The sequence below is a fragment of the Pelobates fuscus genome, chromosome 7 (assembly GCF_036172605.1).
Source record: "Pelobates fuscus isolate aPelFus1 chromosome 7, aPelFus1.pri, whole genome shotgun sequence".
Lineage (NCBI taxonomy): Eukaryota > Metazoa > Chordata > Amphibia > Anura > Pelobatidae > Pelobates > Pelobates fuscus.
The window spans coordinates 129,527,788-129,544,226 of record NC_086323.1 but is presented as its reverse complement, the minus strand read 5'-3'; positions in this window follow the sequence as shown (position 1 = coordinate 129,544,226).

Sequence of the window (16,439 nt, the reverse complement as noted above, 5' to 3'; positions counted from 1 at the left end):
CTTGGCTCAGTACTGCTCCCAATCCAAACATAGAAGCGTCTGTATGGACGAGAAAGCGTTTAGTTGGATCAGGAGCATAAAGTACAGGTGATTTAATGAGCGCAGTCTTGAGCTGTTGGAAGGTCTGTTCACACTCTGGGGCCCATACTACTATCTTGGGGAGGTTTTTATGTGTTAGATCCGTGAGAGATTTAGCTAGGGTGCTGTAATTAGCTACGAATTTCCTGTAGTACCCTGCGGTACCCAGGAATGCGAGGACCTGGGTTTTAGTGCGGGGGGTTGGCCACTTGGCGACTGCCTCTATTTTAGCGGGTTCTGGTTTCTGTAGCAGGCTCCCGACTCTGTGCCCTAAGTATTGAACTTCTGCCATTCCTATATGGCACTTACTGGGCTTTAGGGTCAGTCCGGCCTCCCTAATCCGGTCTAGTCCGGCTCCTATGTGGGTCAGGTGTTCGGCCCAGCAGCAGCTAAAATGGGTATATCATCCAAGTAGGCACAGGCATACTCCTGAAACCCATCCAGTAGCCAATCTACCATCCTCTGAAAGTTAGCCAGGGCATTCTTCATCCCGAATGGCATGACCTTAAACTGATACAGGCCAAACAGGGTGACAAATGTCGACTTGGGGATGGCGTCCTCGGGTAATGGAATTTGCCAGTACCCCTTGCACAGATCTATTGTGGTGAGGTACTGGCCTCTGGCCATTTTGTCTAGGATCTCATCTATCCGGGGCATAGGGTAGGCATCTGAGGTTGTTTTATCGTTTAGCCTCCGGTAGTCCACACAGAAATGGGTCGTGCCGTCCCGTTTCGGTACTAGTACTACCAGGGAGGCCATGGGGCTGTCAGAGTGTTCTATCACCCCCAACTGCAGCATTTCCTCAATTTCTTTCCGCATATTTTCTTTAACTGCTTCGGGTATGCGATAGGCGGTTTGGCGAAGGGGGGTCTGGTCTAGGGTTTCAACTTTGTGAGTGGTTAACGGAGTGTACCCAGGTAGGTTGGGAAACGTGGCCCCCTTGTCCTGGATTAGTCTTTGGACCTGGGTTCTCTCTTGGGGGTCTAACCATTTTCCTAACTGTACTTCTCCCAGGTCTACGCTCTGGCCCTCTTGGTCTAGGAGATCTGGGAGTGGCAAATTATCATAATCTTCAGTGGCAGGTGCACAGATCGCAGTTACCTCTTCCGTGCGCTCGTGGTATGGCTTGAGCATGTTCACATGGAGCCTGTGACCGGACTGATCACAAAGGTGGTATCACAAACCTGCTCTACCACCTTGTATGGGCCCTGCCAGGAAGCCTGCAGCTTGTCCTTGTGGACGGGTCGCCAAATTAGCACCTTTTGCCCCACCTTAAAGCTGCAGTCCCTGGCTCCCTTATCGTACCATCTGCGCTTCCTGTGTTGGGCCGCCTGGAGGTTGTCGCGTACGTTCTGGGTCAGCATCTCCAGGCGGTCCCTAAACTCTAGCACATAGGGTACGATGGGGGTGCCGCTAACAGTCTCGTCTCTCTCCCAGTGTTCCCTAATTAAATCTAGGGGGCCCCTCACTCTCCTCCCAAATAATAGTTCGAAAGGAGAGAACCCGGTGTATTCCTGAGGTACTGCCCTATAGGCAAACATCAAGTGGGGTAGGAACCTTTCCAAGTCTGAGTGTCTATGAACGTACGGATCATCTGTTTAAGTGTTCCATTAAACCGTTCACAGAGCCCATTGGACTGGGGGTGATAAGCGGAGTTCAGTATTTGCTGAACCCCACATATCTTCCAGAGTTGTTGTGCGACTTCGGCGGTAAACTGGGTGCCCCTATCCATAATAATTTCCTTGGGAAATCACACCTGGGAAAATATTCGCATCAGGGCATCCGCTACCGTCTCTGCGTGCACATTAGTCAAAGCTATTGCTTCTGGGTACCTGGTGGCATAGTCCACCACGGTCAGTTTATATTTCTTGTCGGAGGGGCTGGGCTTGGATATGGGTCCTATAATATCTACCGCTACCCTACTGAACGGTTCCTCAATTATGGGAAGAGAACGGAGCCGGGCTTTGTATCAGTCTCCCCTCTTCCCTACCCTCTGGCAGGTATCACAGGTCTGGCAGTATCGCCTGACGTCCTGTGAGATACCTAGCCAGAAGAAGTTCTGGGTCAGCCTGTGCTTAGTACGGCTGATCCTTAAGTGCCCAGACAGGGGAATGTCGTGGGCGATGCGTAATAACTCCAGTCTATATTTTCTCGGCACTATCAATTGCTTTATGGGTAAGGGAATGGATCCGGACACTATTTTTTTCTACGGCAGCCCCTTGTCCCAGGTGTACCTTTCCCCTTCTAATCCTGCCTGGTCTTTATTAATACGATCTTTGTAGATCTGCAGGGAGGGATCTAGGGCCACTTCAGAACCGAATTCTAGGGGGGATGTCCAGGGCGTGACATTGGGCATGGGGGGTACATTGCTTACCTGAGCCTCAGAGTGGTTAGGCGGAGCTGTGGTGCGGGCCTGCTGCCAGGTCACAACCGGATACGCCTCTTGTACTGCAGTTTGAGGAACAAAAGCTGAAGTCAGCTCCCCCAGGTCGTTGCCCAAAATAACGTCAGCGGGTAGGTCCTGCCTGCCCCACCTCCACGTTTCCGTGCCCCGCTCCACAATTCAAATGTACCTTGGCAGTGGGTACTTTATAAATAGCTCCACCTGCCACCCTACAGCAACACAGTCTCCAGTTAGGAGGACCGACCAAGCATCTTTTTCTATCTCACGGTTCCTAAAATCGCTGCCATATACACGTCCACTGATAGGGGACGCAACAGGGATTAAACTGATAAGAATAGTACTACTTAACACACCTTATAATAATGCAGAGAGAGGCAACGCAGAGAGAGGAGTCTGAAGAAGAGGAGTCAGAGGAGTAAGGTGGCTTTGAGGAGGTGGAAGACCAAACACAGCAGGCGTCCCAGGGGGCTTGTTGTCACCTTTCGGGGACCCTTGGTGTTGTATGTGGCTGGGTGGAGGAAGAGACCTTCAATGACATCAGTGAGGACAAGGAACGGGACATGGCTAGCTTGGTATCCAACCTTGTGCAAATGGGGAGTTTGCGGTTGTGGAAATGGACTGTTTGCGGTTGTTTGCGGTGCGTTAAACGGGGAGTTTGGTCTGTCATTGTGAAGCGGGCGTAACCCTTACACTACCTGATCGATACAACATCATACAGTAGGTCCCCCCTCATTATTTTTATGGCTCCCACCCACCGCACTCGGGTGGGGGCGGGGGGGAGGACAGTAGGCCCCCCCATTGTGATTTATGGCGCCCACCCACCGCGCAGGGGTGGGGGCAGGGGGGAGGACAGTAGGTCCCCCACCTTATCCTTATTTACTGAATATTCCCCTGTATAACAATGTTTGGCATTTAGTGAATATTCCCTATTCTGCTCTGTGTCAGTGTGTATCAGGGTCTCTGAGGACAGGTGTCAATCCAAATCTGCCAAGTGACCCTATGTAGGGGGAACAGTCCCTATTCTGCTCTGTGTCAGTGTGTATCAGGGATCCTTAGGATAGGTGTCAATCCATATCTGCCAAGTGACCCTATGTAGGGGGAACAGTCCCTATTCTGCTCTGTGTGAGGAGTAGGAACGGGAAATGAGTAGCTCGGCATCCAACCTTTTGCAAATGGGGTCTTTCATGCTGTCGTGCCTGTTGAGGGACCCTCGTATAAAAAGGCTGAAGGAGAACGACCTGTACTGGGTGTCCACGCTACTAGACCCCTGGTATAAGCAGACAGTGGCGGAAATGTTACCGAATTACAAGTCGGAAAGGATGCAGCATTTGCAAAATAAATTAAAAAGTATGCTTTACACAGCGTATAAGGGTGATGTCACAGCACAACGGGAATCTAACAGGGGAAGAGGTGAAAGTCATCCTTCTCCTCCCACGACCATGCCATATCTGCCAAGTGACCCTATGTAGGGGGAACAGTCTCTATTCTGCTCTGTGTCAGTGTGTATCAGGGATCCTTAGGATAGGTGTCAATCCATATCTGCCAAGTGACCCTATGTAGGGGGAACAGTCTCTATTCTGCTCTGTGTCAGTGTGTATCAGGGATCCTTAGGATAGGTGTCAATCCATATCTGCCAAGTGACCCTATGTAGGGGGAACAGTCTCTATTCTGCTCTGTGTCAGTGTGTATCAGGGTCTCTGAGGACAGGTGTCAATCCATATGTCTAGGTGTCAATATGTCAGGTGTCAATCCATATCCATTGTGATTTAGGAATGTTAGGTGATTTCTGCCCTTTATGGATTAAAACCAGACTCTGCATCAACTGTGTAATTTTCCATGGGAGTTTTGCCATGGATCCCGCTCCGGCATGCCACAGTCCAGGTGTTAGTCCCCTTGAAACAACTTTTCCATCACTTTTGTGGCCAGAAAGAGTCCCTGTGGGTTTTAAAATTCGCCTGCCCATTGAAGTCAATGGCGGTTTGCCCGGTTCGCCGGTTCGTGAACGCTTGCGGAAGTTCCCGTTCGCCGTTCGGAACCGAAAATTTCGTCTTCGCGACATCATTACAGTGTAGGCAATCGTTTGCACTCCAGATGTTATGGTACATCTCCCATAATGCTCTTACAGCTTTGAATGCTGCAAAGGATAAGGGTAGAAATAGGTCACAACATCTGGAGTGATGAAGGTTGCCTAACCCTGCTGTATAGCTAGGAATATTGGCAAATCAGTAAAGTGGCCCATTGAATCTACATTTCTGTTACAAAAAAAAAGAAACTAAAATTGTAAATGAGGGTCATATTATGCTTTAACTTTATTTACTACTCAAAAAGCAGCAAAAACAGAAAAACATGTATTACATAGTGATGTACCGAACTGTCCGCCGCCGGACAGTTCCCGGCGAAATTAGCTTGTTCGCGTTCGCCGCGGTGGGCGGACACATGCGCAGTTCGATCCGCCCCCTATTCGTCATCATTGGGCAAACTTTGACCCTGTGCCTCTCGGTCAGCAGACACATTACAGCCAATCAGCAGCACTCCCTCCCTTCCACACCCTCCAACCTCCCTCCCAGCATCCATTTTCGATTCATTCGGAAGATGCATGCTTAGTGAGAGGAGGGAAAGTTTAGCTGCTGCTGATTACATAGGGAAATTGATAGCTAGGCTAGGGTATTCAGTGTCCACTACAATCCTGAAGGACTCATCTGATCTCTGCTGTAAGGACAGCACCCCAAAAAGCCCTTTTTAGGGCTAGAACATCAGGCTGCTTTTTTTTTTTTTTTCCTGTGTAATGTAATTGCAGGTGCCTGCCTGCCAGCCTGTGTGTCAGGCTCACAGCATATACTGTGCCCACTTGCCCAGTGCCACCACTCATATCTGTTTTAACAATCGGTTAAGCTTTACATTTAAAATAAAAAAAAAAAATTTCACTGTAATAGAAGAGCAGTTGCCTGCCTGCCAGCTTCTGTGTGAGGTTGGATGCCTTGCCCATTTGCACAGTCAGTGCCACCACTCATATCTGTTTTAACAATCGGTTAAGCTTTAGATTTAAAATAAATAATTTTTTTTCACTTTAATAGAAGAGCAGTTAGTTGTCTGCAAGCATCTGGGTGTCAGGCCTACTTCAGCGTGTGCCCTGCACAACCCTGCCAGCGTGCTTTGACAGTTGCCAATCATATCTGCTGTCTCTTTAGCGTGCTTTTACAAAGAAAAAAGGTTTCCAGTGTAAGCTAATAGCAGCCAGTCAGTGTCCTTCAAGCGGCTCTGTCAGGCCTTCCTTCAGCGTGTGCCCTGCACAACCCTGCCAGCGTACTTTGACAGTTGCCAATCATATCTGGTGTCTCTATAGCGTGCTTTTACAAAGAAAAAAGGTTTCCAGTGTAAGCTAATAGCAGCCAGTCAGTGTCCTTCAAGCGGCTCTGTCAGGCCTTCCTTCAGCGTGTGCCCTGCACAACACTGCCAGCGTGCTTTGACAGTTGCCAATCATATCTGGTGTCTCTTTAGCGTGCTTTTACAAAGAAAAAAGGTTTCCAGTGTAAGCTAATAGCAGCCAGTCAGTGTCCTTCAAGCGGCTCTGTCAGGCCTTCCTTCAGCGTGTGCCCTGCACAACCCTGCCAGCGTGCTTTGACAGTTGCCAATCATATCTGGTGTCTCTTTAGCGTGCTTTTACAAAGAAAAAAGGTTTCCAGTGTAAGCTAATAGCAGCCAGTCAGTGTCCTTCAAGCGGCTCTGTCAGGCCTTCCTTCAGCGTGTGCCCTGCACAACCCTGCCAGCGTGCTTTGACAGTTGCCAATCATATCTGGTGTCTCTTTAGCGTGCTTTTACAAAAAAAAAAGGTTTCCAGTGTAAGCTAATAGCAGCCAGTCAGTGTCCTTCATGCGGCTCTGTCAGGCCTTCCTTCAGCGTGTGCCCTGCACAACCCTGCCAGCGTGCTTTGACAGTTGCCAATCATATCTGCTGTCTCTTTAGCGTGCTTTTACAAAGAAAAAAGGTTTCCAGTGTAAGCTAATAGCAGCCAGTCAGTGTCCTTCAAGTGGCTCTGTCAGGCCTTCCTTCAGCGTGTGCCCTGCACAACCCTGCCAGCGTACTTTGACAGTTGCCAATCATATCTGGTGTCTCTATAGCGTGCTTTTACAAAGAAAAAAGGTTTCCAGTGTAAGCTAATAGCAGCCAGTCAGTGTCCTTCAAGCGGCTCTGTCAGGCCTTCCTTCAGCGTGTGCCCTGCACAACACTGCCAGCGTGCTTTGACAGTTGCCAATCATATCTGGTGTCTCTTTAGCGTGCTTTTACAAAGAAAAAAGGTTTCCAGTGTAAGCTAATAGCAGCCAGTCAGTGTCCTTCAAGCGGCTCTGTCAGGCCTTCCATCAGCGTGTGCCCTGCACAACCCTGCCAGCGTGCTTTGACAGTTGCCACTCATATCTGGTGTCTCTATAGCGTGCTTTTAAAACCAAAACTTTGTTTCCACTGTAATAGAAGAGCAGTTGCCTGCCTGCCAGCTTCTGTGTGAGTTTCACAGTGGATACTGTGCCCTCTTGCCCAGTGCCACCACTCATATCTGTTTTTACAATAGCTTAAGCTTTAGATTTAAAATAAATATTTTTTTTCACTGTAATAGAAGAGCAGTTAGTTGTCTGCAAGCGTCTGGGTGTCAGGCCTACTTCAGCGTGTGCTCTGCAGACCTGTGCCAGTGTGCTTTGACAGTTGCCACTCATATCTTGTGTCTCTATAGCGTGCTTTTACAACCAAAATTTGTTTTTCACTGTTATAGATTGAATAGCAGTTACTTGTCTTCAAGCGGGTGTCTCAGGCCTACTTCAGCGTGTGCTCTGCAGCACTGTTCCAGTGCACATTGGCAATCATATCTGGTGTCTCTATAGCGTGCTTTTAAAAACAAAATTTGTTTTTCACTGTTATAGATTGAATAGCAGTTACTTGTCTTCAAGCGGGTGTCTCAGGCCTACTTCAGCGTGTGCTCTGCAGACCTGTGCCAGTGTGCTTTGACAGTTGCCACTCATATCTTGTGTCTCTATAGCGTGCTTTTACAACCAAAATTTGTTTTTCACTGTTATAGATTGAATAGCAGTTACTTGTCTTCAAGCGGGTGTCTCAGGCCTACAGTGTGTGCTCTGCAGAACTGTTACAGTTCACATTGCCAATCATATCTGGTCTCACAGTAGCTTGCACGCATAGTACCACTAATCCCCAAAAAAATGACAGGCAGAGCCAGGCCACCCCGCAGGGGCCGTCGTGGTCGTGGTGCTGTGATTCCCTTTTGCCCTAGAATAATGCCCAGTTTTCAGAAGCCACGTACCCTGAACTTGAAAAGTTCTGAGGACATAGTTGACTGGCTAACACAGGACACCCAATCTTGTACAGCCTCCGCTCGGAACCTTGATGCACCATCCTCCTCCAGCTTAGCTTCAGGCACCTCTCAAGATAGCACTCACCCGCCTGCCGCCACCACCAAAACTAGCACCACAGCCGCTTTACTTGGTATGTCAGAGGAGTTATTCACACACCCGTTTGAAGAAATGAGTGATGCGCAACCATTATTGCTAGAGGATGTAGATAACAGGGATATGTCTCAGGCAGGCAGCATTAAACACATGGAGGTACGGTGTGATGATGAGGATGTTGTACCCGCTGCTGCTTCCTTTTCTGAATTGTCAGATACAAGCGAAGCGGTTGATGATGACGATGCGTCCATGGATGTCACGTGGGTGCCCGCTAGAAGAGAAGAAGAACAGGGCGAAAGTTCAGATGGAGAGACAGAGAGGAGGAGGAGGAGACCAGTTGGAAGCAGGGGGGGGTCGTCGCAAGGAGCTAGTGGCACAGTCAGACAGCATGCATCGGCACCCGGGGTCAGCCCGACAGCACGCCAATCAACGCATGCTGTGTCCACCACCAGAATGCCGTCATTGCAGAGCTCAGCAGTGTGGCATTTTTTTTGTGTGTCTGCCTCTGACAACAGCGATGCCATTTGCAACCTGTGCCAAAGGAAACTGAGTCGTGGGAGGTCCAACACCCACCTAGGTACAACTGCTTTGCGTAGGCACATGATCTCACATCACAAATGCCTATGGGATCAACACATGAGTACAAGCAGCACGCCTACTCTAAGCCGCCATCCTCCTCCTGGTCCAGCATCTTCAGCCACGTCAACCACTGCTGCCCTTCTTGCCCCCTCTCAACCATCCGCCACTCCGTCTCCCGCCTTGAGCAGTTCCCGCTCATCTGCCCACAGTCATGTGTCTGTCAAGGACATGTTTGAGCGTAAGAAGCCAATGTCACCAAGTCACCCCCTTGCCCAGCGTCTGACAGCTGGCTTGTCCGAACTATTAGCCCGCCAGCTTTTACCATACAATCTGGTTGAGTCTGAGGCGTTCAAAAAATTTCTAGCTATTGGGACACCGCAGTGGAAGGTACCCGGCCGGAATTTCTTTTCACAAAAGGCAATCCCCAACTTGTACTCGATTGTGCAAAAGGAAGTCATGGCATGTCTGGCACACAGTGTTGGGGCAAGGGTCCATCTGACCACTGATACCTGGTCTGCAAAGCATGGTCAGGGCAGGTATATCACCTACACTGCGCATTGGGTAAACCTGCTGACGGCTGACAAGCAAGGAATGCGTGGCATTGCAGAGGAGTTGGTGACACCGCCACGAATTGCAGGCAGTCCTGCTGCCACCTCCTCTACTCCTCCTACTCCATCCTCTTCCATAACCTCCTCGGCTGAGTCCTCTTGTGCCACTGCTTCTTGCTCCACATCAACGGCACCCCCCCAGCTCCCCAGGTACTATTCCACATCCCGGATACGGCAGCGTCACGCCGTCTTGGGTTTGACTTGCTTGAAAGCAGAGAGTCACACCGGACAAGCACTCCTGTCCGCCCTGAACGCACAGGTGGAAAAGTGGCTGACTCCGCAGCAACTGGATATCGGCAAAGTGGTGTGTGACAACGGAAAAAATTTGATAGCGGCATTGAAGTTGGGCAAGTTGACACATGTGCCGTGCATGGCACATGTGTGTAATCTGATCGTACAACGCTTTGTGCATAAGTACACAGGCTTACAGGACGTCCTGAAGCAGGCCAGGAAGGTGTGTGGCCATTTCAGGCGTTCCTACACGGCCATGGCTCACTTTGCCGATATCCAGCGGCGAAACAACATGCCAGTGAGGCGCTTGATTTGCGACAGCCCTACACGTTGGAATTCAACACTCCTAATGTTCGACCGCCTGCTCCAACAAGAAAAAGCTGTTAATGAATATTTGTATGACCGGGGTGCTAGGACAGCCTCTGGGGAGCTGGGAATTTTTTTGCCACGTTACTGGACGCTCATGCGCAATGCCTGTAGGCTCATGCGTCCTTTTGAGGAGGTGACAAACCTAGTCAGTCGCACCGAAGGCACCATCAGCGACATCATACCATTTGTTTTCTTCATGGAGCGTGCCCTGCGAAGAGTGCTGGATCAGGCTGTAGATGAGCGTGAAGAGGAAGAGGAAGAGTTGTGGTCACCATCACCACCAGAAACAGCCTTATCAGCATCGCTTGCTGGACCTGCGACAACGCTGGAAGAGGATTGTGAGGAAGAGGAGTCAGAGGAGGATTGTAGCTTTGAGGAGGAGGAGGAGGAGCAAGACCAAACACAACAGGCATCCTAGGGTGCTCGTTGTCACCTATCTGGTACCCGTGGTGTTGTACGTGGCTGGGGGGAAGAACATACCTTCAATGACATCAGTGAGGAGGAGGAACGGGAAATGAGTAGCTCGGCATCCAACCTTGTGCAAATGGGGTCTTTCATGCTGTCCTGCCTGTTGAGGGACCCTCGTATAAAAAGGCTGAAGGAGAACGACCTGTACTGGGTGTCCACGCTACTAGACCCCCGGTATAAGCAGAAAGTGGCGGAAATGTTACCCAATTACAACAAGTCGGAAAGGATGCAGCATTTGCAAAATAAATTAAAAAGTATGCTTTACACAGCGTATAAGGGTGATGTCACAGCACAACGGGAATCTAACAGGGGGAGAGGTGGAAGTCATCCTCCTCCTCCTCCCACGACCACGCCGGCAAGGACAGGACGCTTTAAAGACGTGTTGTTGATGGAGGACATGCGGACCTTTTTAAGTCCTATGCATCGCCACAGCCCTTCGGGATCCACCCTCAGAGAGCGACTCGACCGACAGGTAGCAGACTACCTCGCCTTAACTGCAGATATTGACACTCTGAGGAGCGATGAACCACTTGACTACTGGGTGTGCAGGCTTGACCTGTGGCCTGAGCTATCCCAATTTGCGATAGAACTTCTGGCCTGCCCCGCTTCAAGTGTCCTGTCAGAAAGGACCTACAGTGGAGCAGGAGGTATTGTCACTGAGAAGAGAAGTCGCCTAGGTCAAAAAAGTCTAGATTACCTCACCTTTATTAAGATGAATGAGGGATGGATCCCGAAGGGACTGACACTGGGCGATACATTCGATTAAAAAAGGCCTGATGAGATGAGCTGCCTTGGGCTAAAAATTGTCCACACGCTGCTGTATTTTAGCTCTGAATGACGTCTGACTTGCGTGACTTATCCGCCACCAACTAGGGTTCAAGCCGCCATGTTTTAGGGCACTTTCTGCCTGTGAAACAAACATCAATTTTTCTGGACGCTGCTACAGCAGCGGCTGCAACAATACCAAATTTTTCAGGCATGTGTACATGCCTAATTTTTAGGCCCACTGGTGCAAGTGGACTGATTACAATTACAGGGCCTCTAAAGAGTCCTGTATTGTTATTTGTCGTCACTACCTTCCCGCGTCGGGAGTGGGTCATTTGCGCCCCTGCTGCCTTCCTTGCATGTGGTAGCTGTTTGTCAGGGATTTGTCAATCCATATCTGCCAAGTGACCCTATGTAGGGGTAACAGTCCCTATTCTGCTCTGTGTCAGTGTGTATCATGGTCTCTGTGGACAAGGAACAGTCTCTATTCTGCTCTGTGTCAGTGTGTATCAGGGGTTTTGAGGACAGGTGTCAATCCATATCTGCCAAGTGACCCTATGTATATCTGCTGTCAGTACACAGGAAAAGTTTAAATATTTCTTGTTCTACGTTCTCTGCAACTCCACGCACCGACTCATCCAATACGTGAAGATCTGGGGTTTCTCTGACTCTCCTCAGTAGTGTATCAAACAGAGTCTGCACTGTGGTAACACGGACATCTTCAGGACATAACTCAACTATTTGCAGATAGGCAGTCTGCAGCTTCTCTTTTTCACCTGTTCTCTTCTTTCTCTTATGCGTATTCTTGTCTATATGCAGGTGGTCTCTTGCCTTTCTTTTAACCAATTCGTTCCTTCCATATGGTTTCAAAAGATCTCTGGCATCATTACTTTCAACGCAAATAACGTCATCATAGTTAGTCTCCTCATTATTCACCGGGAAGAGAGTGTTTGCACTGACTACCCACAGCATGCTCTTGCCATTGCCTACTCCACCTTCAACGACAGGGTGCAAGTCCACAGGAGAAGGATCATTCACTTTATTATCTGTCTTTATTTCACAAGTAGTGCCTGGAACATCCTCATGGGTCACAAGATGTAAATCTGGACTAATGTCAACCCCAGGGTCTGGAAAATCTAAAGAGTCCTGTATTGTTATTTGCCGTCACTACCTTCCCGCGTCGGGAAGATTTCTTGCACAGGGCGCCCAAAGGCCTAAGGCTGGCCCTGCGCATGGGTCAGTGGCTCTGCACCAGACTTCCCTCCAATTGATCAAAGTTAAAGGATTTCAAGTGGACTGATTACAATCACAGGGCCTCTAAAGAGTCCTGTATTGTTATTTGTCGTCACTACCTTCCCGCGTCGGGAGTGGGTCATTTGCGCCCCTGCTGCCTTCCTTGCATGTGGTAGCTGTTTGTCAGGGATTTGTCAATCCATATCTGCCAAGTGACCCTATGTAGGGGGAACAGTCCCTATTCTGCTCTGTGTCAGTGTGTATCAGGGATCATTAGGATAGGTGTCAATCCATATCTGCCAAGTGACCCTATGTAGGGGGAACAGTCTCTATTCTGCTCTGTGTCAGTGTGTATCAGGGATCATTAGGACAGGTGTCAATCCATATCTGCCAAGTGACCCTATGTAGGAGGAACAGTCTCTATTCTGCTCTGTGTCAGTGTGTATCAGGGATCATTAGGACAGGTGTCAATCCATATCTGCCAAGTGACCCTATGTTGGAGGAACAGTCTCTATTCTGCTCTGTGTCAGTGTGTATCAGGGATCATTAGGACAGGTGTCAATCCATATCTGCCAAGTGACCCTATGTAGGAGGAACAGTCCCTATTCTGCTCTGTGTCAGTGTGTATCAGGGATCATTAGGACAGGTGTCAATCCATATCTGCCAAGTGACCCTATGTAGGAGGAACAGTCCCTATTCTGCTCTGTGTCAGTGTGTATCAGGGATCATTAGGATAGGTGTCAATCCATATATGCCAAGTGACCCTATGTAGGGGGAACAGTCTCTATTCTGCTCTGTGTCAGTGTGTATCAGGGATCATTAGGACAGGTGTCAATCCATATCTGCCAAGTGACCCTATGTAGGAGGAACAGTCTCTATTCTGCTCTGTGTCAGTGTGTATCAGGGATCATTAGGATAGGTGTCAATCCATATCTGCCAAGTGACCCTATGTAGGAGGAACAGTCCCTATTCTGCTCTGTGTCAGTGTGTATCAGGGATCATTAGGACAGGTGTAAATCCATATCTGCCAAGTGACCCTATGTAGGAGGAACAGTCCCTATTCTGCTCTGTGTCAGTGTGTATCATGGTCTCTGTGGACAAGGAACAGTCTCTATTCTGCTCTGTGTCAGTGTGTATCGGGGTTTTGAGGACAGGTGTCAATCCATATCTGCCAAGTGACCCTATGTAGGGGGAACAGTCTCTATTCTGCTCTGTGTCAGTGTGTATCAGGGGTTTTGAGGACAGGTGTCAATCCATATCTGCCAAGTGACCCTATGTAGGGGGAACAGTCTCTATTCTGCTCTGTGTCAGTGTGTATCAGGGCTGGGCTTTGAGGACAGGTGTCAATGTTAGGTGATGTCTGCCCTTTATGGATTAAAAGCAGACTCTGCATCAACTGTGCAATTTTCCATGGGAGTTTTGCCATGGATCCCCCTCTGGCATGCCACAGTCCAGGTGTTAGTCCCCTTGAAACAACTTTTCCATCACTATTGTGGCCAGAAAGAGTCCCTGTTGTTTTTAAAATTCGCCTGCCCATTGAATTCAATGGCGGTTTGCGCGGTTCGCCGGTTCGCGAACATTTGCGGAAGTTCGCTTTCGCCGTTCGCGAACCGAAAATTCCGGGTTCGCGACAACACTAGTATTACAGTGCAAACAAACTTTATAAGGTATAACATAGGAGGAAACATGCTGAACAACAGGAACAATGAAACCACCAATCACAGACGAGCACAGTCTATATAAGGTAAAACAATAGCAACCCAGTACTCTTTCTTTGCTGCTTTGTGGATAAGATAAGTGCTATATTATATTACTCTACATATATATTTTGGTGTTTTTCATTATTATTTTTATATCCCCTTTGCAGTGTATATTTATTTATATTCCTTTATTTATTTATGTATTTATTTATATGTATTTTATTTATTATATTATTTCAAATTGTTTTTTATTTTTCTTATCTATTTTGTTTGTTTTTCATGTAATTTTGATTTTTATTATTTGTGTATATTTATTTATATTGTATATATTATATTATTTCACATAGTATTTTTACTTTATCTATTTTATTGATTTATTTATTTATTTTATGTAATGTTAATTGAGTTCTTACATTTTCATTTTTTCAATATCTCTACTATTTTTCTTGCGTACTGTTTGTTTCTTTTATTAATTTGTCTTTTTCCACTTGTTTCTGTACGTTTTCACATAGATTTAGTATCCCAACCTTAATTTCTGAGTTTCCCCCATTTCCTTACATATTGTTTTGGTGGTTTCATCCATTCTTCTCTGTCAATTGAGACTGGACTCCGTCGCCATTTTATTGGAGTATGAATCTCCCTATCACAATCTATTATGCATGCACATTGAGCAAGATTTTACTATATAATCTCCTCAGTAGCATGAGTAATATTGTTCACTTTTCTTTCATTTAATTAATTTCTTAAATAGATTTTTACACAGATTTATTGTGTTTCAAATGTATTTTCTTGCTTTTTTATTTACTTTTTTTTATGACTCTCCGTATTGAGATCTATTGTGCATGTGCGGCGGAGCTCTTCTGATTAGCAGCATTGTGCAAGATTTTCCTCTATAATCTCCTCTCTCAGTACCTACTTGCCTTTGCGTTGTTTCTGGTTTCCTAGAGCATTACCTGTGATTGCTGTGTTTACCTGGTTTTGCTGACTACCCTTCTGGTTTCTGGCCTTGTTCCTAATCTTGTTGATCTGCGTTTATTCCTGACTCCAGCTCACCTGACTATCCACTTTGGTTCCTGACTCCAGCTCTACTGACTACCTGCTTTGGTTCCTGAGCCTGGCTCACCTGCTGGACTTAGCTTTTGGACTAATTTTTTTAAATAATTTTTCTATTTATTATTAATAAAGGTGTTTTGCATCTCATGTTCTGTCTCTGTCTGGTTCCTAACATATAGTTACATTCTTCCTTCAAGAAATGTTTTGTTATTTATTATTTAAATTAAACTCTTTCTATCATGACTTCAACAAATTCCATGCATTCCTCTATTGAGGACTTGGCAGATGTTTTGGAAAATGTCTGTTTAACAAGCTGTTTCATCAGCAATAGCAAATACGCAGGAAACTTTGACTAAGTCTTTTTTCTTAGCTTTATCTCATTCTAAAGAACCTTTATATACTGATTTAACTATTTTTCCCTCAGAGAAATATAGTTTTCTTTGGTTGACTCAGACAAGGATTCTAATAATACAATAATTCCTTGCAAATATACTGAAAAACATAGATACATTTCTGACGGCCACTCCTCCTTCAAGAAGGAGAAAAAACGTAAAAGCTTCAAGGACTTTGAAACTGATAAACTTCTGCCTTTACCAAACAGACCAAAAAAAGTGTGTTAATTAACCACACACAGGACCCCTCACCCCAGGATGAAGTATTATCCAGTGGAAAAAGTATTTCAGATAGAAACCTGATTTGTATTATACTAATAGTAGTGAGGATTTAGATAATGTGGATGTCATTGATATGGCTTTTGATGATTCCAATTTCCTAACAAGAGGATTATGACATTTTTTGAGATTCTAATGAGGGTAATAATAATGATGCTGAGATAATGGATGCAAAGGGTAACCACCTTTTTTTGATCCTACTAAAATTAAAAATGCATTCTCAGCTGAGTGGGTTCCTCCTCCCAACGTCTCAAAATTAATGACTCATTATATCAGAACCCCTCTTGATAGGGCTACATGAAAAAACTTAGAACAGAATGCAATAGACCCTTTTTACCTAACATGGCATGTTCTACCCCAGAGTTTGACACTGATCATCATTAAATGTCTAGATTGCTCCTTAAAGAGCTGTCAGGACAGATGATGGAATATATCTGGTCCTCTTGCAAAGATGTTGGACTGACTGAGAGAGCCAGTAAAATGGTAGATATCTATATTTTGAGTGGATGGATACCATGAATGTGTTGTATTTTAGGCAACGCCCATGTTGCTACAACCTTAGAGAGAAGACGAGCTGTGTTAGTAAGAATGGACCCTCAATTAATCCAATGGTCTCAGAAGAACCTGCACTTCTGCAGATGGCCTTTTATTTGGTGGGGAGTTTATACATTTGTCAGAATTTTCCATCCCAAAAGTTTTGGGATGGTCGGAAGAGGAAGAGGTTGCTCTTCTGGACACATTTACCACGAGAGACAAAATTATATAGACTTCCTTTCCTATTACAGAGGCAGATTCAGGGGCAGACTGACCGGTCGGGCACTTCGGACATG